Here is a 22274-nt window from a genome sequence, read left to right on the forward strand (position 1 = left end):
GACAAGCTACAAGATAAAAAATAATATTTACATTAGAAGTAGCACACTTAAAATGTAATATAATTATTTTGTAAATTATATATATATCAACAAAGCAGTTAAAACATAATAGATTAAAAGTAAAATGATAGAAGAATATACTATGTAAACATTAATCAAAGAAATTATGGGATAGTTATAAAATGCTATACAAAGACTTCACAGCAAAAAATATTACCAGAGATAAAGAAGAACATTACATAGTGACAGAATACATTTATCAATAAGACTTAAAAATCTGGCACTATTCATGTATTTTTACATGAAACAAAAACTGATAGGACTAAAACAATAGATAAGTCCATAATCATAAGGACTTCAAAAATATTTTCTTAGTTTTGGTTAGAGTAATGTATATAGATAATCAACAAGGATACTGAAGACCAAAACGACTCTATCAAACTTTTTCTACATGACATTTAGAAAATATTTCACCTAACATTTTTTTTCAAATGGATACAATAAGAAAAAAATATTCTGGGCCATAAAACCAATATCGACATTTTAAAAATAATTGGAATCTTACAAAATATGTTTTCTGAACAAAATGCAATTAAACTAGAAATAAAGTACAAAAGATAACCTAAAACTCCTCAAATATTTGTACATTAAATAATATACCTAAAATAACCTAAATGTAAAGGATGATGTAAAGTTGAATCTAAAAATTTTTAAATTAAATTGTCAATAACTGGAACATTAATAGCAAGTAGAGGAAATTTTATAGTATTACTAAGTTAGAATTAAAGAAGTTTCAAGTCAATAATCTAAGCTCCTACTTTAAAGAAATTAGAAAAAACAAAACAAATTAAATCCAATTCAAGCAGAAGAAAATTGACAGTAAGGAAAAGAGCAGAAAGGAATAAAATTGAAAGCAGAAAACAGCAGAGAAAAATCAATAAAATTAAAATTTGTTGTTGGAAAAGCTTGATTAAATTGGTAAACATGGTACTAGACTGATCAGAGAGAGAATACAAATTATATCAGAAATGAATGAGGAGTTATCATTAGACAATACGGGTATTTCACTAATAATAATGGAATTATAAACCATTAAATTTATGCCAGTAAACTTGAAAACTAAGATAAAATTGAAAAACTTATTAAAAGGCGTGTATTACAAAAGCTCTCTCTAGAAGAAATAGGTTACCTGTGTATCCATATCTATTGTAGAAATAAAATTTATAGTAAAAACATTCCAACAAAAAAATTCTAGGCTTGTATTGGCTATGCTGAAGTCTAATAAACATTTAAAGAATAGATGCCATCTACACTCAATCTCATTTTTGAAATAAAAGAAGGAAGTGTTTACCAGCTACTTTTACAAAGCTACTACTACTGTTATAACAAAGCTGGAAAATGACATTACAGGACAATAATACTACACGTAATTATCCTCTATGAAAACAAATGAAAAAATACCTATTAAAATATTAGCAAATTTAACTCATCAGTGTATAATAATGAATTATGGTTAAGAGGAATAAAATGCAAGATTGGTTCAACTTTTTAAAATCAATCTATGTATTTCAGTGTATCAACAAACTAAAAAAGAAAAACCAAATGACTATCTCAACAGATCTATAAAAAAAGATGACAAAATTCAATATCTATTTATGACAAAAAAAACAAGTCTCAGCAAATTAGAAAATAATTGTTTTCAAACTGATAAAGGGTATCTATGAAAAACGTACAGTTAATATAATACTGATGTCATTCTTAAAGGTGAATAACTTAAGATCAGGAAAAAGGACATCTACTCTCACCATTCCTATTCAGCAATGAATTGGAAGTTCTCGCCAGTACAAGGAAAATAAATAAAGACAGACTGATGTTGAAAGAAGGAATAAAAGTGTCTTTGTTTTCACAGGACAGAATTGTCTATGTAGAACATTTTTATGAATCTGTAAAATGGCGGTAGACCTCATACATGAGCATATCAAGATGTCAGGATAGAAAATGAATACACAAAAATCAACTGTATTTCCACATTTTAGCAATAAACAATTGAGAATGGAAAATTTTAATAAAGAATCACTTACGATGTGATCAAAAATAATTGAAATAAAGATAAACATGACAAAATACATGCCAGGGTATTTTTTATATGCTTCAAATTTCAAAGCACATATCAAAGAAATCATATTTCTTTACTTAGGATAGCAAAGTAAATAGGTTATACTTCCATTACAGGATGATTCACTACAGCTATGATGTCAATTTTCCTCAAATTGGTCTATAAATTCTGTATAATTCTTGTGAAAATCTCAGCAAATATTTTATGAAAACTGATGAGATGATTCTAAAATTAATGTGGAAATATGAAATACCAACAAAATTCAGTGTCTGATAGTTTAAGACTGGGCTTATAACTAGCTCTGAAGAAGCCTGAACTCACTAATCTGTAGTGATCAATGTAATTACCTTAGTATATGTTCAATGTTGGTTTTATTACATATATTATTACTATTGTTTTCCTTTTATTTATGTTATTGTAAACCATAGAACCTCTCAAAAAATGCCTCATAAAGAAAGATGTTATTTTCTACATTATTTACCTTTTTACTTTTCAATATTAGGTTCAGTGATTTCTTTCTTCCTCTCAATTTATTTTACAAGCAGAGACTGGTTTTAGATTATCTCATGTCCAGTGTCTTGTACTATATTGTACTAACTCAAAATTATATCATGATATAATTGTGATTTTATTTGAAAAAAATAACAAATATATTGGGATTCCTTTAGATACATGACCACCATTATAATTTTTTAACTACGTCTTTAAAATTAATTGTGCATCAGTATATATAAAGCCCCAAGCTCCAAGATCTCAAGTAACTTTTGCTTAGCACATCAGAAAACTATTGAATGATTTATTATTCAAGACAGAGAAAAGAAGAAAACAACATAAAAATACAAAATAAAAACTGAAAACCATGTTTTGTTAATTTCCCAGCAAATAATGCATGCACACTCAGGGAGAATCTCAAAGAAACTGTAATAAAGGAACTATTTATAGAGTTGTGGGAAAGGAAACAAAATGGAATGCTGTGGCACCAAGGGCAACAGGTTTCCATACTATACCCACTCTCCTCACGGGAACTGGTATCCACCCTGTGAGAAATAGGGACACTCAAATGCAGTGAGAGCTGGTGCTGGGGACTTTTATGGGGAACAAAGTCAGTTCCTTCTCTGGCTCAACTCAAAAGGAAGTCAGTAGGCGAGAGATTCTACAAAGGCAGAGCAGTGCAGTTGAGTGTGGATATGGGACAAAGGAAAGGGGCAGCGAATCACAGCACACTTGTCAAAGTGCTCATCATTTACACAAAAATACCAAAGGTAAAAGACAGCCTAGTTACAAGAGGAGAAAACCATAGTTTGAATATTGACTATGCATACAACAGAATATTTAAAGCCACACATTTCATAAAAATAAAAATAATTATAGGAAAAGGATAAATAAGGAGTACAGTGTCTTACTTCCTAAGCTACATAGCCATTCAACAAATAACTGTCATGAGTCTTCTATATCCCAAGCATGCTTTCTTGGGATACATCAGTAAATACAGTGCCAGCTTTTTCACTGTAAGGAAGGAACATCATGTAATGTAGCGAGATTAACAACAGAAATGGTAACTGTGCATAATGAAGCAGAGAAAAGGACAGAACAATCAAGGGGTTCATGACCCAGTAAACGTTCTCTTCTCTCCTTAAACTCTTAGTGAAAGGAACATACTCTGACAAGCTGGGGGTGTCACAGCCCAGGGAAGTGTCCAGCAAAAGCATCCACGTGGTCCATGGCAAAGCTGGGCTCCCACAGAAGGAAAGCTCTTGACTGGGAGCCTTGCAAGGAAAACAACTCTGGGGAACATAATATAAAACCTTTCCTTCCTGACCTGCTTTTGTCTCCGGATTTCCCCCTGAAACAGACCCCTAAACGAAAAGAATTCCTAATGGTTAGCTTTAGAAAATGATTGCTTTTTTCTTTTTGGATATTTTCCTTTTCTTTATGCCATTTTATTTTCTTATACAATTTTAAAGCTAATAATTATAAACATGACAAATGGGAATGGGTTCTCCTCTTCTGTATGGTATTTCAGCTCAGATACAATTTTGTTCCTCAAGAGTTCTCTAAATCTATTTTTAAAAATAAAATGTATTTTAAAACTGACTTTTCATGAAATAATATTCTATGAAATCATTGGAATTAGAAATAATCATTGAATTAATGTCATAGTAGAAATATTTCACATATTTCTATAAATATCTTTAAGTAATGTTCACCAAATAAATACCAAAGTAAAACAAGTTTAAGCATATTGTATCTACACTTTCTCTTCTATTAGTCTAAGTTTATAAACATGTATTTATAAATTTGAATACAGGTATTTATATTTAGGATCTTATAAATATTTGCATTCACAATTTTGTTATATAACCAAATTTCAGATAAACTATATTCAGTAAGAAGAACCTCAATTTATTTACTTTGGTTTTAGAAGAAAGTTAAATTATGAAATTGTACCCTCTAGGATACTGATCATACTAACAATATTTCTCATTGCCTTCACACACCTTTATTTGGGTTCTGTCTTTTGAAAAGAAGTAAAGCACATTGGTCTGTATATGTGAATTGAGAGAGTAGAGGGGTGGTTTACAAATGAAGAATGGAAAAGAAAAATCTTATCATGCTGACTTAAATGAGAAATGAGAGACTGCAGAATTGGCCATATAGTTGGTAGCAAAATTCAAATAGGTATACAAGACATATATCCATATTCTAAAATGGAGTCTGTTGAATAAAGTATTCTAGTACCATCCTTCTTATTCAATAATGATTTTTCATTTGGCCTTCTATTATAAATATTAATTGAGCAGTTTGTATGTACCAGGCACCTAACAAGCTGGTGGGGGTAGGTACTTGAAACAACAAAGATATTACCCTCAAGGAGCTTACATTTTGGTTGGAGGAAGAAAATAATAATATGAATGAAAAAATATATAGCATGCCAGGCAGTAATAAGTACTACTAATGAAACTAAATACTGTGAGCAAGACAAAGAATAATATGGTTAGAGAGATTAAAAAAAGGTCCCTCTTATAATGACCCCTTTAGCTAAGTTCTGAAGGAAGTAAACGCATAAGCCATGTAGGTATCTGACATGTGGCATTTACATGGAACCTTGAGCTGGGCTCTGTGGCTGGAGTGGAGTGACTGAGAAAGGCAGCGGTAAGAAATGGCATTAAGGGATAGCAGTCAGCCAGGCTGTAAAGAATTGTGTAGGAAAGCTATTGGAATGTTTTTAGTGAAGGAGTATCAGGTCTAATTTGCATTTTATAAAGAAAGATTGAGCTGATGTGTGGAACAGAACTGGGTTGCTAAAAGTGGAGGTTACTTGGATAATCCGGTGATAATTCATAGTCTGGGAATGAAGTTGATGGCAATAGAGGCAGATAAAGAGGTCGTTCCCAGATTAATTTTGCTGAGAATCAAAGAAGTTTGTGAGAAAGGAAAGAGTTAAATATGACTTCAAAATTTTGCTCAAAGCAAATGGAGAGATAAAGTACCACTAACTAGATGGAGAAGAATGTCAGAAGTGGAGATCTGGGAGGAAACAGTGAGAACCCAGTTTTGGACATGTGAAGTTTGTAATGCTTATCAGAAATCCAAGCAGAGTTGTCACTAGTGTATATATGCGGTTATTAAAGCCACATTTCCAGATACAGTTGCCAAGAGAATGAGAATACTAAGAACTCACTCTGCTTCTTGTTCCCTCCCCGAGGTCAACCCCAGAGACATTATAGAGAGAAAGATGGGAGAACTTTGAGATGGTTTTCTCCAATACTGAAATATGTGGATCCTGCTTTGAATCTCTCAGTGTGTTAGGGAGTGTGGCAGCCAGGTTTGAGGACAGGAGACTAATAAAAGGAAGAGGGATGTTAAAATTCTGCTCTTACTTTTCATCCACTCGCCTTGGGATGTCAATGTGCTGCACCTATGTGAGGGGCTATTCCTAAATTCCTCTTCCTCTTTACCTCATTCTTAAGAAGTGACACAGAGTTGTTACTTTGACTTCTGGTGCTGATGAGGTTTTGTGAAAAACACTTAAGGACTGCTAGCTTTGGGGAGGTTTTTTCCCACCTTCCATTCCAAATATATAGGGTTGATAGAGTTTAGTTTAAACTCGTACAGTCTGTCTTTGAAGCATATTAATTTTATCAACTGGTATAAATTATTTTTACATTGATAATACTGAGTTTGTTTTATTTCCCCCACTTTATTTGCCTTTAACATCATCTTTTTCCAGAAAAATTATTATGTAGTTATGTCTGTGCTATCTCACAGGGATATTCTAAATTGCATTCATGAAGTCCATTTGTATTCATAAAATAAAGGAATCTTCAGGTTTCCACATACAATATATTTTTTCTTCTATTTTATGCATTTAAATATTTAATCCATTTGAGATATATTTTAGTGCAAAGTGGGAGATGAAATAAAGTTTGAATTTTTCCCCATACAGCTGCCAATTGTCCCAGTACAATTGAAAATATTTGCATTTCTTAAGGAGATGTTTGCTTTATCAAACCTTATGTTCCAATATATACTTGAATTTCTACTTTGTTTCATTGATTGTATCTGTTTCCAGGTATACCTACAATATTGTTTTAATGATTGCACCTCTTTGTATTTCTATGTTCCCACCTAGTACGAAGGTCCATCCTCATTATTATATTTTTTGAAAAGTTTTAGTCATTTCTACCTGTATGTTTCCAAACTTATTATAAAGTTTCTGAAAAATGATATTTGGAATTTTGATGATAATTGTATTAGACTCGTTTGGAAAGAATTAACAGCCTGGACCATGGTTTAAAATAGATAACTGGTACAGCAGAATCACAAATCAATTAGAATAGACAAGAAAAGTATCAGCTTGATGCAGTTACCTCTGTCTTATCTGATTCTTCTCAATGAAGTTATGTAGTTTTCCTCACAGCATCTTCATATTTCTTTTTAGGATAATCCCTCTTTATTTTACATTTTGAAGTTTGCAAATTTGCCCTCAAAATAACTTCTGCCTGTCGCTTTAATTAATTTTATATATTTATTTTGTCTCGTTTTCTTGTTGTCTCTTTTTAAATTCTGTGTTCTTTACTTAATTCTCCTAGCTTTCCGAGATTTATGCATCTTTGTTTTATATTGAAAAACAAAACTTCTTCAATTTCACATTTTATGTCTTTAACCAGAACTCCTAGAACAATGCTAAATTTCATGTATATTTTTAAATAGAACTACAGTGATACAAGTTGAACTGGGAACTTTTCGTCAAGCAGAAAAGTAGAAGTGTCAAAGAAAAATATTACAGTAGGACCTTAGATTTGTTATTCTAAATTCAGCCTCTAACCAGGTGAAAAAGCCAATCTCTACAATGTTCTTCAATCCAGCAATATGGGAATTGCTCTAGAATCTTCATATCTGAACCATTCGGAATCTTCTTATCTCTTTTTATTTACTGTTACTTTATAAATATTCTGAACAATCATGATTTAGACCAGATTGTCAAAATATATAATCAAAATTATTACGAGAGCTTCCTAATTAGCTTATTATCTCCATACAAAATTCGCTTCTTTATCTTACATGTTGTCAATGTAGTACTTTTAGTTAAAAAACTAAACTGCCACATCGATCTCTTGTTTAAAATTTTCAGTGGTACTCGAACACATAAAGAATAGTTCACATCAGTTTCATTTATCTCTTAAACCTCAGTCCCTCAATTCCTTCCCCTCCTTACCTTGTTCTTGCTATAATAAATTTCTTAATTTTCACAAAGACATGTGCTCCATCACAGCAAGCCTGTGACATGACCCTTCCTCTTCTTCAAATGCCTTCTATATCTCTTCTATATTTTACAAAACTAGTTTTCAAAAACTTAAGTTAAGTATCATCATAACAAAGACTATATCCAGAAATCCTCCCAACTGTGTTAACTGCTTCTCTTCAGAGCTCCTGCAATAGCCTCAACTAACCTTTGGTCATAACATTTACCACACTGTATAAGAAACTCTAGACTGCGAAATTATTCTCTCTCCCTCTCCCTCTCCCTCTGCTTCTCTGTCTCTTTCTGTCTCTGTCTGTCTCTGTCTGTCTCTCTGTCTCTCTCTCCCCACCCCCGACCCCATACCCCTTACTCTTTAGGACTTTGCCCAACAGAATTATTCTCAAAAATGTTTTGCTGTTCGACATGATTCTTCATAACAGATTACAAAACTGGAGCTAAAGCAAAAACAGGAATATGCTGGAAGTCTGAACCACAAAAAAACAAGAGTCTGATCAATATAGCCGTGTTGAGTTAGTAATTCTATCTCAAATAATTTAGAAGAAGCAACAGAGAAAGAACTCCCCTAGACTTAACTTTGGATTAAAAAATAAAAATCTCTTTGAGAACAAAGCCATGATATAAAATTGGGCAAATACGACTATGCAACCACAGAGATGTGAAAAGGCAAGGAAGATATCCGCATATTAACTCATGTATCCTTGGAATAAAATAAATAAATAAATAAATAATCAGAGTAAATATTTTTATTTACATAAGTTTACTTACTCTAAATTCCTTCATTTTATGTTCAGCAGTTATTCTAATCAGTAATGTTTCGTTTGGTGTTTCCTATAGACTAGACACTAAAAATATAAGATAAAAAGAGGAATCTTGCTCTCAACAATCTATAATAGCAAAGAAAAATAATGGGAAAAATTAATATCTGAGATATATTTTGAGATAGATAGTCTTTGGAGGAAACTCAGAAGTTTTATAAGAGAGCAGAAGAATTTTATTGGAAATATGAAACATGGGACAGCAAAGTTTATTTTCCTTTTTCTTTTCAATTTCAATTTTCAGTGGGAATTTAACCTCCCTTTAAAAGAGTATTTCTGTCTTTAGAACAGTGCCTAATATATAGTAGACACTTAATAAGCTCCACTGAATAAATCCACAAATGATTGTAATTTTTTCTGTTTTGACCCTATTACCACTTAGAGACATGGAACGATGGCCTAACTATTGAGAGACAAGGTGTAAATATAATTGTACAATATGTTCTAACGTTTTACTACTAATAATGAAAATGTCAAAGTTTTAAAATAATTACCTTTATAGAAAATATAGTGAATTCTTATATGCTTTCTTGATTTAAAAAAAAAATGTTGGAGTTAGCACTAATGCTTTGGAACTGGCATAAAACTGTGAATACATGAACACAAATGTGTCCCATGTATGTCACCAAAGCTCAAAAATTACTGATTTGCACAATTTCATCATTCTCTTAACTCATTTCCTTGTCTCTGCTTTCTTTCCAAACAGCCCTTGCATTTTATTTTTTCTATATTTTTTATGCTGTTTTCTTTCTGAAATGTTGCTCCTGCTGAAGCAGCTTGGCAAATTGCTACTTAACCTAAAAGAATCATCTCAAATGTCATTTCTCCTTCTTCTTGATCACACATTTTATATTGCCTCTATTATTTAAGTAATTATCTCAAAATCACCTAAGTATTGTCTACATGTCTTATTATTCTCCAAAGGCAGAGAAACAGTCTAGGTACAAAGTTAGAGTGTTTGCATTTTCTAAATCTTTGTTCAATTAAAAATCTAAAAAAGCTCTTAGAACACTTAGATCATCCTCCTTTTGATGCTTGTTTGAATGTCTGCTGAAACATCCCTATTGCAGTTATCCAAACTTATACTTCAAATACCAGTTACTCAATCCTTCTTGACATAACTGTACAGTTTTGAATAATTTTACTAACTTCAAGCATAGTGTTTCACATTATTTTTTATCTTTCTGTCCTAACATAACCTTTGGATCATTGAAGTAAGTTTAACTCTTTTAAATGGATGTTCTTAAATATGTAAAGTTGATGCCATATATGCCACTAAAGTCTAATTCTATTCTAACCTATAATTTCTAAATTAATATCACTGATCACATTACTTTAACTGAAACAAAAATCATAAAGCAAATTTAACTATCAAGTAAGGCAATTATAAACCTGCCTATTTGAATAATTTATATATTATACAATGAAGATTTCTTCTAGCATCTGAACTAGACACTGGAAACTTGGATTGTGGTTCAGAGAACACATACCTAATATGAAAAAAAAACACAACTATTTCCATGTTCCTCTATACGCTAAAACCAACTTAATGTTGCTTATGGCCAGCAGGAAACACTGATGCCATCATATTAATCTTCTTTTAAAAAAAATGAAAATGAAAATACTAAATATTAAGTTTTTTCTGTAAGTCTCGAAAAGATTATCTTTACATGAAAAGTTTTGTTTTTTCATGGCTTTTTTATTTTATACTAAAGTATTTGGAAAAATCACAAATAACTTGCTTTTGCCTGACTTTAAATAACTGATTGAACTTAATTTTCAGTGTTATATAACCAAACAAACAAATCTTTTCTTGAAGTAATTCTTCAGAACATTTGGAGTGTTGATTCCATCACCCTCAAAAGCATTTCCTATTGCTTATGCAGCTGCATACTTCTCTTTGCTCAGGTACATTGTGTCATTCAGACTGACCCTGACTACTATATTTTGAATTGTTACACACCTCGCCCCAACCATGCAGATCTAATACCTTCTACCCTGTTCTATTGTTTCCCTGTTAGCACTTATCACCTAAATATAGTTAACCATTTACTTATGTATTATATAAGTAATAATTACCTTTTACCTGAAATGTAAGCTTCAGGAGGCAAGAATTTTTACATATTCACTAATCTATCCTCAAAGTCTAAACAGTTCTGGTATAAAGAATGTGATTAATATATGTTGTGGCATAAAATAATCCTAATTTATGTTTGGTTGTGTTGTGGAATTCAGGAGCAAAAGTGCCAATTGGCTACAGATATCAAAATCAACCATATAATAGGTCAGTATATTCTTTGCTAAATCTTGTCAAAAATACATGAACAGTTGTTTTTTCCTATTTTTGAATTTACCTTGTAAAACCTAGAGTGTTGAACAATTAAATCCCACAGTGTTATGTTTACCCAATTGTCTTAACTGAAAACAAAAATGAATGAATGAATGAATGAATGAACTGTGACTATCCTGTGCTGATAATCAGGGTAAGTATTCCAGAAATTTAAAATAAATTATTTGTAGTTATTTCGAGAATCATGAAAATTTTTAATTTATCACTCATAACTGCTTAAAGATATGACTCAAGACTGTTTCAGAATAGTGGGACAAATTATTATTCCTTATTGTCTACGGCCATGCCACCCTGAACAAGCCTGATCCCTTCTGATCTTGGAAGCTAAGCAGGGTCGGGCCTGGTTAGTACTTGGATGGGAGACCACCTAGGAAGACCAGGGGCTGTAAGTGTAAAAAATAAATAAATAATAAAAAATAAGAGATTGTAAGCTGACAAGGTCCTTGCAATTTGTGAAGTCGACCAAGGGTTACCTTGCCTAAAAAAAAAAATTATTACTCATTATTGCTTAGTGGTGTGCATTCAATCCTATCAATAATCAGCATGGGTCTGGAGTGTGTGTCACACATACCTTAGCAGCAATAACCAAATGGTACAGAGACAGTAACTGATGTAGACAATTGCACAATATTGTTTCAGAATACCTCCATTATTTCTTTGAAAACAAGTCTACATCTTATAAAGTTTTATCTTTCTCTCTTTTTTTTATAGCCATGATTATACAATGTGCCAAAGAGGAAAGACAGTCTTCCTAGGGAAATAAGGCAACTCTGAAATAATGCCCACCATGGGTCATGCACCATAATATATTTTGATGTAACTGCAATCCTTATTGGTAGAAAAGTGGCATGAAATAAATACATAAGGCATTTCTACAAAAAGTTTCTTACTGTGCAGAAAAATTTACAAAGTTATATCCAAGTCTTAAAAAGCAGCGTTTTAGAACTTTATACAATATTTTTCCAAAAGGAAACTCTGGATTAAAAAGCAAGATGATTAAATGTCAACATTTATGTATTCCTCTCAGTTTTGTATAATGTCTTAATACACCTGATCTCATTTATTCTAATGATTTTAAATGTCGAGTAGATTCAATGGATAGGCATTACCCTTATGATACAATATTAACATGACAGCAGGAAAATAAAAACCATGAAAGATTTGGCAAGGTTCTTCTTCCTTGTCTTGTGTCAGCTTTCACTTTTTACTTTCTGTCAGAAAACCAATCATGAGAACAAATATTTAAACTGAGTTGATTTAATGATCTTCGAGATCTACAAATTTGAATTTTCTCTATAAAATTTGTTGAGTTAGCATTTAATGATTTAGAAGTCTTAGAGAAGTCATGTGCATTTTGACTTCTGTTCGTGTCCAAGCTCTCCAAAATGATCAGAGACATGTGACAGCAGCAGGCAAAATACTTGGTAGCCTACTATCGCAGATATCCCTGACTACTGAGTTGTCTTTCACTGTCTCTCTTCTACTTAAACAAAGTACCTAGGGCTACTAATATGCAGATCAGTTGTGTTAAAATTAACAATGAGCCATTCACTGCTCAGTATAGAATTGGCTTTTATATAATGTTGACGGATTAAGTGAAAAGAATGATTACTTTTTTAAGAATGAGAAACATGTAAACACAATACACACAAAAGCAGATTACTAAATATGAAGATCTCAAAAATAAAAGGGTAAGCTATATACTATGGCACATTTACATGTCATGTTTTTATGATGACATTTTCAGTTGTACAAAGGTTTTAAAGTAAGGAAGATTTGATGCTAGTTCATTTTTAGAAATGAGCTTAGGAAGGAATGTAAAATTTTAAGGGAAGCAGTTAGAATATTGCTTTGCTGTTTATAATCCACATCAATCACATCAATTGTGATTGAGGAATCTATTTTCAGTGATTATATAAGTTAATGTTATACTCATATCCATATGATATAATAGGGTAAATGACACAGAAAGGATCACACTGTTTCGCATTACAGAATTTTCACATAATGACCAACATTATAGCACATCTCATTATCTTACAAAAAACTCTCAATAACCAAATGATCTCATGAGAGGATTTGTTTTTTAACAGTAGATACAATCAGTTATCTCTAGAAAAAAATAAAAATAAGAATGCTTCATTAAAGAAATTACCCTCAATTTTAGTGCAAAACAAAAAATTCAAAATAAACATTTAAATAAGATTTCTAAAGTGAAGTAACATAAGTTTATACATCTTAGAAGTCATATATCTGAGTAATAATGCACATATCTGGCTTGCATGACCACATGTAACATGATTGATTAGAGGGAATGAAATAAAACAATAGAAATCTTGATTTATTCTGTAAACTTTAAAACCTACTAAATTTAAGATGTGAAATTACTATTCAAAGCATATTTGTATTCCACGCTGCACACTTAGTTACCTATGGAAATAAATTATGTGTGGTTGGTGATTTGATTTATAAGCTTGCCACCAGAGTTCAGAGGTAATGTATCAGGAACAACAATACCGCCACGTCTTAAATAAGAAAATGACATTAAAAAATTAGCCAACTCTTCCAGTGATGTAAAATTCACATGTCAAAACCAGATTATGTTCATATCAAGCATTACAGAGTAGTGTTAAAAATTAAAGAAGAAACATTTTAAAAATATATATTTGTACATATCTATATATTTACTTTAAGCTTTTGAAACTATAAAATCATTTTTAGATTCATGACTTGTGTCCCATAATGACTGCTCTCTGAATGTAGTTGTCTAAGAGGCAATTGGTTCAAATAAACAGGCATTTTAAATGTAAAGCGACAGGCATGTGAACCAATCTAAACATCTCATAAATATCGAAATACTTTGTACAGAGAATCATATTAACTATTCTTACAACTGTATAATTTGAGGTAGAACTATACTGTCTCATTTTTAGCAATTCAAAATTCTGCAAGAGTAAAGCTAGCAACAGTGCTGTAACATTTGGTGGGAGTGAGGAAGTGTGTGTATGTATGGGGGGGCTGCATATTTTCAAATAGTCATCTTCCTATTTCATTTCAACAATTTTTCAAAGATTCAACATTAAAAGTGAAAAAGACTAACAATATTCCTACAATGTACTCAAAATGTGGTAAGGCTCTTGAAGCTGATGATTTGCTAAGTCAATGCTGTATTTCTGACTTACACTGAAAAACATGCTGTTGGTAATACTGGCTACATTAGCATGGAAGGCTATTCTAAGTGTTATTTTATTCCACCTACTGCTTTCAGTGAGAACAGTACATAGCCTGGATAGACAGAGCATTGCCCATTCTATGTCTAATTCTTGAATGAGGTAATTTTGTAAACAAACTTGGTGATAATTCTAAAATGAATATCTTGGGTCTCTGCCACAGTACATGAGCATCTCAAGTCTCTACTTTATGCCAAAAGTAAAGGTTTTCTATAGAGATATTACATTATTTTTCAAGCTAAAAGTGAATTATTTTTTCTTAAAAGCCCTATGTGCAATCTCTAAATTTTATTGTCTGAATCTTTTTCCATTACTGACTTTACACACACAAAAAGTTTTATACTTAGAATTCATAAGCCACTTGGCCACCTACTATCTACACCGCATACAATGTAAATATATATATGAAGAATTTCAAGCTCTCATATATTCACTTCAACAAAAATGCTGCCTTTGTGATAAAGACATGACTGCAACCACTTTGGCCACTGAAGTATATTATAATTTCCTGAAGGTCAGTCATTCGTCTGAAATTCTTCACAGCGCTTATAGCACAAGCATATAACAGGTGCTCAGTAAATGTGTGCTGAATTGCATTAAATGTCAACACCTAACCTTCAAGAAAAAGTCATCACTTTTTCCCATCAAGGAAAAGAGCAAATGTGACAAGATGATATGTCAATAAAAACTGTGGAAAGGGGTGATGATTTCAGGACTTCACTCTAAACTTCATTTTTCATGTAACATAAGTTTGGGGATCTGTTTCTGGTAACTTGTCAAAGTTTATTTCATTTACTTAATAATAAGGTTTGGATATTATAATATTGCAAGTGTAAATATTCTTCATTGTCATGACTACAAAAGGAGATTTGGGGAACATTTACCTGAATGACTTGAAACAGATTAACAAAAATATTTCAGGGATCTTATTATTTTAAATTTTATTATGTAATATTTATTTTTACTCTCATTAAATAAAAATATTTCATTTTAATCAAACTATTTATACTCTTATTGAAAGATCATACAAGTTATCCTGCAGTGTTTTCCTCTAGTAACTGCCCCATTCCTTACTTTGCTTCCCCTCAAAGTGACAATTTTGGAAATAATTCTATGCACGAATTGTCTTCATTTCCTCATTTAACTTTTTCTCTTCAACTCATGCCCTATAGGCTTCCAACCATTCCACTTCAGTGACTTTAGAGGTGGCCAACACTTTAACACTTAGTCATCATTTATCCTGGGACACCTACTCAGAGATTTCTACATGCCTCTCTCACTCATTTTCCCAGCCACACTTTGTCGGTGTAAGGGCTGCCCTGATCATAATATTTAAAGATTTGTCTCCTCCCTGGAATGTCTATCACCTTTCCTGAATTATGTTCCTTCAAAAACTTATAACCACATAATATATTTTACACTTTATGGAATTTGTTTATCTGCCATACCAAACATTATAAGTTTTATCTCCCATAACAGTTCCTTGCAACAAGAAGTAAATAAACAACTCCAACTTTGCCAAGTTCCCTTCTCATCCTATTATCCAACCTCTCAGCAGCATCAATACAACTTGCCATGTCTTCTTTGAGAAACACTTTGTAGGATTCTATCATTCTGCACTCCAAATTTCCTTCTGTTCCATTAGCCCATCATTATTACTGTAAATTGTTACCTAATTTCTCTACTACAAAATATTTCAGTCCATTCTCCTGAGACTTAGTCATGGGCCACCATCTTCTCTAAGTATGCACTCAAACTAAATGATCTCACTAAGTCTCTAGGCTTTACATATTACCCATATTATGTTGACTCCCAAGTCTATAACTTCAATCCTAATTTATTACTTGAGTTTCAGATTTGTGTAATATGCAAGTGTTAACTATATGTTAAAATCATTTTTCTATATCCTAGGTTGCTGCAAAAACAAATTTAAAGATGAGAAGGGCATAATGTTATCTATCCTTTAATTTTCAAGTTCAGAGTAAGACTTGATAAAACAGGTGGCATTTATAATTATTTGCATAAAAGGGACATAAAGGAGATAAGTAGTCTTCTTGTGGTAGCAGCATTTATTACCTAAGTAGTTGTCCCTGTATCTCGTCTGTCCATGGTACAGGCAAGGCATATGGCGTTGTTATTTCCAGAGCTGGGAACCCTGAAAGAACTGTTCCTTATACTTTGAAGGTGAGTCTTCTCAAATACCAAGCAAAGGCTGGTAACACACATGAGGTCTTAGGAGAAGCCAGTGTAAAGAACAGTGATAGCTGAGTGGAGGGGATGTAAAGAAAGGGCAAGAGAGAATAGAAAACAGCCAGTGATGTTCCTGAGATCCTGAAGGGAGATGACAGTGTTATCCTAGGAGAGCTTTTATAGACAATTAAGAGAGAAAATATCTCCAAACATTATACGGTTCATACTTAACACTGGGCATCAGGAAGTATATACTCCACCTCTAATTATCTGCCATGTCTTAAATCCAGAGCAAAAGAAACATTTTTGGAGCCACACATTGCCAAAACTAACAGTACTCAAGCAGCAGAGGCAATTAGAGTAAAATATCCATGTAGTATGAACCCCTTCTGCAGACATCAAAAACTACTGAAACAACTGTTAGAAAGAAATGCTTAATGACAGAAGAAACTGAGGCAGTATGCTGGGTATCATGCAGCAATACACCAAAGAAGAGACTAAAACAAGTTTCTTACTGCCTATGTGAAATGCTACCTCATTTTCAATGCTATCTAGTATATCTGAATCATCAACTCAACATTTACACTTGGGTTTCAAATAAGTGTCTCAAACTCAGTATGTCTAATTCAGAACTTCCCATGTCTCCCTACAAGTATTTTCTTCCACTATTCTTCAAATACATCACATCAAATAGCACCATCATACACCAGTTGCTCGAAGATTGAAAAGTCATCTTTGAAATTCTCTTTCTCCTCACTCCCAGAAGCCCAGTCCTTTTGCAAAACTCCTTGCAAATCTCCTTCTTCTGCTTCTAAACTGCATCCTGAATTTATTCATTTTTCTTTATTGTTGCTCTATGATACTAGCCAGGTTCCCATGATCTCACTTAGACCCTGTAATACTCTCATCTGATTCTACTCAGCACTCCTACAAACTGCTCCTTACCCAGTAGCCACAATGTTCTTTTTCCAACTTACACGTCACTACCATGCTTAGTTACTCATTAAATTTAGAATTAAATTGGGACTCTTTACCCAGGCCTTACAAAGTCTGGAAATTCTAGTCTTTGTCTCCTCTCCTCCTTCATCTCATATGAACTCTAGTCACATGAAATTTCTTCTTCCTTAATCATGGGAAACTCTTTGCCATCACAGGGCCTTTGCATGTATCATTCACTAAGTTTGGAATACCATTTCTCTGGTTAAGTTTGGAATACATGATCCTCTGGTTATCTAACCTCATCTTTCATTCAACGTTTATTCTTCATATGACCATATTACATTGTGATCAAAAGTAGGCCTTCCCCACTCTGGCACATTGTGCTTTTAATAGTCGTATATTTTCAGTTTTTGAAATTCTTTTATTTATTAATTTTTTAATTTAAAAAACCAAGCCTTTAGAAAATGAAATCCATTCAAGCAGAGAGCTTGTCTATCTTGGTCACCAATCTGTCTTAGAACTACAGAATACTTTGGAGTCCAATTTAAACAAACTTCTGAAAATTGGATTAAATAGAAACTGTAACATCAATTTCTATTGAAAAAAGAATATTTAGCTCTTCTGCTTCAGTCCAAAAAAAAAAGTATCTCCATCTGTCATCCTAGGACAGTAATATGAGGCCGTTTATAATCTAAAAGTTACCAAAACATGGATTTAGAACAACTCATAAATATTTATGAATTATAATTTTGGCCATATGATTATCATCCACTATTATTCAAATAGCAAATTAGAAAACACACAATGAGGTTATTAATAAATAATTTTATTATAGTCATAAGAGAATTTTTAGTTATACATAATGTTGAAAGAGATGAAAGAAAATATTTACGTATGACAATAACCAACATTACAATATTCACAACTAAAATTGGAAGCTTTTTCTTTTTTTAATTCTATTTTCTTCCTTATATATTATTGACTTCAAAACAACTACTAATTTTAGATGTAATAAAATAGAGTTAAGTACTCCAAGTTTAAATATGTAGAATGAAAAACTTTTTTTTTTAATAAAACAGTTCTCGTCTTGGCTGAAGGATGAAGTAATAGACTAATAATAATACACATTTTTCAACATATCGTAAATAAAAAACTAAATTGAATTTCCTCATTTTGTTTTCCCTATTATGAAATCACTAAAGAAAAATATCAGCCACTTTTACCTAGTAAGCAGAGTATTTTAATGACCTGAAAACAATTCCTTTAAATTGAACTCACTGTTCTTTATAAAATGAACATTTTTACTGATATGGAAATGCTTTAATTAAAACATTAAAATTCCACCGAAAATTCACATTAATGGGAACACGATCTTCTTTTAAATAAATTTCATTACTATTTACTTAAAAAACTTTTGAAAATCATAATCTAATTTTCTTTGTTTTGTTTTTAATTAGTAAACTACTTTCTTCTTAATATTTGCTAGTTTTGAACATCAGATATTGTGTGTTCCATTAGAACACATCCTGAGCTTTACATATTTTCAGCTAATATTACTCAGCCATAACAAAAGAAATACTGCCATTTCTGACAACATGGATGAACCTTAGATTATCATGCTAAGTGAAATAAGTCAGACAGAAAAAGTGGAGAACTATATGATTTCACTCACATGTGAGATATAAAACTGAAAGCAACAAACAAGACAAACAAACAGAGACTCAGAGACACACACAACAACAGTTTAGTGGTAACCACTAAAGAAAGAGGGGAGAGGAGATGTAGATAAGCATAAAGGGGGTCAAATACAGGGTGACAGAAGGAAATTTGACTGGATGGTACAGACACAATGCAATATATAGATAACGCATTACTGAACTATACACTCAAAACCTATATAATTTTATCAACCCAATCAATTTAATAAAATAAATTCAAATAAAAAGGATTTAAAAAAATTTTAAATAAAAATATTTTCAGCAAAATGTTTAATAAAACATCTATATTTATGATAAAATTTAAATATATTTATAAAACATTTTGTACAAAATATTATAATTTTCATTGCTCTGTGGGGTTTCTTTATTTCTTTCAAACCAACAAGAAAAAATATAATCTCTAATCCAAGATAATGCAGAGAAATATAGGTAATAAAGCCCCTGAATTAAGTTTCACTTTGTTGAATATTGATATATAATCTGGAACATGTCACTTCATCTGTTTCCATTTCAATCTCTATGTCATAAACATGTGTAAGTAAAATGATACACTTAAAGATGCTAGTTGATAACAAATAACATGGAATTATTTATATTGCAATTTTAAAGTTAAATGTCTCCTTAGGTACTGTTTCTACTTTAAAACTAGTTCATAAATCTAAAGAAGAAGTTTCCCTAGTGATACGTGTAACCCGACATCTTCAAATGGCTTCAGTTCTTTAAAAAATAAGAGCCGAAATTATACTTCTACTCTACGGTTGGTTTTAAAATCTAAAAATTCAGTGCCACTGACTAAAAAAACTCCTATACAATCAAAAAGAGTTCAAAATAAACATATTGAAGATAATATAGACTTTAATAAATGATTTATCAGTATTCTTGATTATAACTAATGAATCACACTATAGCTAGCATGAAAAATGGTGACGCAATAATGGTCTGAAAATTAGCGAATTTATTCAAGAAATTACATAAGGCAACGTTAATGTTGTACAATACATAGCACTGAATCTACTCATGACTCCCCAAAGATATTTATAATGGTTAAAAATCCAAACAGTTTACAAACTGATAGTAAAAAAATATACAAAGGCTCATATCCCTAGGGAACTCAAAGCAAGATGCATGATTTTTATTTTGTGTTAAATTATACTATTGATTCATTAACAGAAAACTACTGCTTAAAATTGTATTTAAAATTGTTTTGTTGTTGATAAATTCTAGAAGTGGCTACTGAGAAAAATGTTAAAAGAATCTGAGATTGTAACTGTATGGAAGATGTAGATATCACTTGCTAACTAAACTAAGTTTTAGAAACATGAATCGCTTTGGAAACATCAGTTATTCTTTAAAGTTTTATCTACTGGGAAAAAAGAAGAAAGAAAGACAGAGATCGAGATATGGGTTATCATCTTAGCTTCTGGGTTTTCACTGGAAACATCTGGGCTGGAAAAGTTGGCCCTAGAAATATTCTGCTTGAATTGCAGAGGAAAGAAGATTTTTCTATGAAGCAGCCAGAAGAGACTCAGCAGAAGGTAGAGTCCAGCATAACACTGTTATTTTCGTAATAAGATACACAAGTTAATTAAGGGCATTAACTTAGCAGTAGGTTCTGAGGACTGCAGGGCCCTTTTTTCATGCCAAGGTTAATGAGGAACAAGGAGAGCTGCAAGTCCTTGGAACAGAGTCCCTTAAACCTGAGCTCACTTAATTGGTGAGGAAATACAATTAAATATAAAACTGAAAATAGTACTACTTCTCACTTCTTTTTGTGCTTATTTCAAATCTTTGCATAGGGAATGTAGTCAATAATATTATAATAACTATGTATGGTGCCAGATGTGTACTAGATTTATAGAGGTGGTCACTTTGTAAAGTATGTATATATCTAATCACTATTTTGTACACCTGAAACAAATATAAGATTGTATGTCAACTATAATTTTTTAAAAATAATAAAATCATTAAAAATTAAATTCTAAAAAAATAAAATCTTTGCTTGTAATCTATGATATTCATAAATTTCATAAGAATTACTACATAACATGAAAAATATCATTCAGTTATATTTGTTTTTAAGAAAAATATCTAAGACAGACAAGGGAGTTGTACCAAAGATGTTGCAGAAACCATGAAAAACACCCACTTCTCTTCTCTTCCATGAGGCCATAACTCTCATCTTCCCATCTCTTTCTCCTTCAGGTTCTCTACAGTCCCATATCCCCTGTTCGCTAGTATTGCTTGAAATCCTATGCTCAAGATTCTTATGTTTTGGAAGGTACACTCTCCCCGAAACTTAAAAGTTTCGGCATCAGCTTTATATAGAGAATGAGCACGAGTGTCAGGCAGACCGTACTAGAGTGTCAGAAGGATCATAATCCACATAAACACTAAAAGTCATCCAAGATAATTGTTTGAATCATAATGCAGAGCAAGTAAGATCTAATTTCAATAATAATTTTGACTGCCTATATAAAAAAATTTCCTTTTCCAGAAGTAACTCAAATGGTTTAATCATTTAAAGTTTTCCTTTATTTTAATTAGTAAAGAATGTGACTAGAAAAGTAAAATTCAAAAATAAAAAATAAAAAACCATAATACTTACACCCTATAGTGATAAAAATTGAGACAGAATCTGGATTTCGATTTCTATCCTTTCAGTTTGCACTATAAAGACAGAACATTCTTCCTTCTTCCATCATGCTTCTTACCCAAATAAGTCACTGCTGTGAGTCAATAAGTTATTTGTTCAAAGCAAATCCTTATTGCATAGATATTCATTTGGAAATTATACTGATTTAAAATATATATTACATTTTATGCTAAAAATAGTATGCACAATGTTTAATATGTGATTTGTTTACTGCCTTATCAGATTTATATTTAATTTGCTGATGAAATTTACAACTCAGTCCATGTCAGACTCACTACTTATACACTTGGTTTCCTTTGAAAATTAAAACCTAACCTAGAGAAGAAGCACACTGTTCAGGGACATCATCTTCTAAGTTTGTTAGCCGCCTGCTGCTCTCAGTAAATCAGTCTGCAAACTTCTGATCCACATCATAGCATTTTCACCTCTCTATTTGTTGGAAACAATTACCTATAACCAAACGTTTTCCACTGAATTTGTTCAGTTGAAGATATTC

The 22274-nt window shown here is 31.8% G+C and overlaps 1 protein-coding gene and 1 pseudogene across 1 annotated transcript in view; one reads left to right on the forward strand and one right to left on the reverse strand.

Annotated features, from left to right (window-relative positions):
* CSMD3 (CUB and Sushi multiple domains 3) overlaps positions 1-22274 on the reverse strand; it is a 1080109-nt gene that overhangs the window by 736093 nt on the left and 321742 nt on the right. The window lies entirely within an intron of this gene.
* On the forward strand, positions 11322-11440 carry LOC111739811 (annotated as a pseudogene).

Source organism: Pteropus vampyrus, unplaced genomic scaffold, assembly GCF_000151845.1.
Source record: "Pteropus vampyrus isolate Shadow unplaced genomic scaffold, Pvam_2.0 Scaffold54, whole genome shotgun sequence".
Lineage (NCBI taxonomy): Eukaryota > Metazoa > Chordata > Mammalia > Chiroptera > Pteropodidae > Pteropus > Pteropus vampyrus.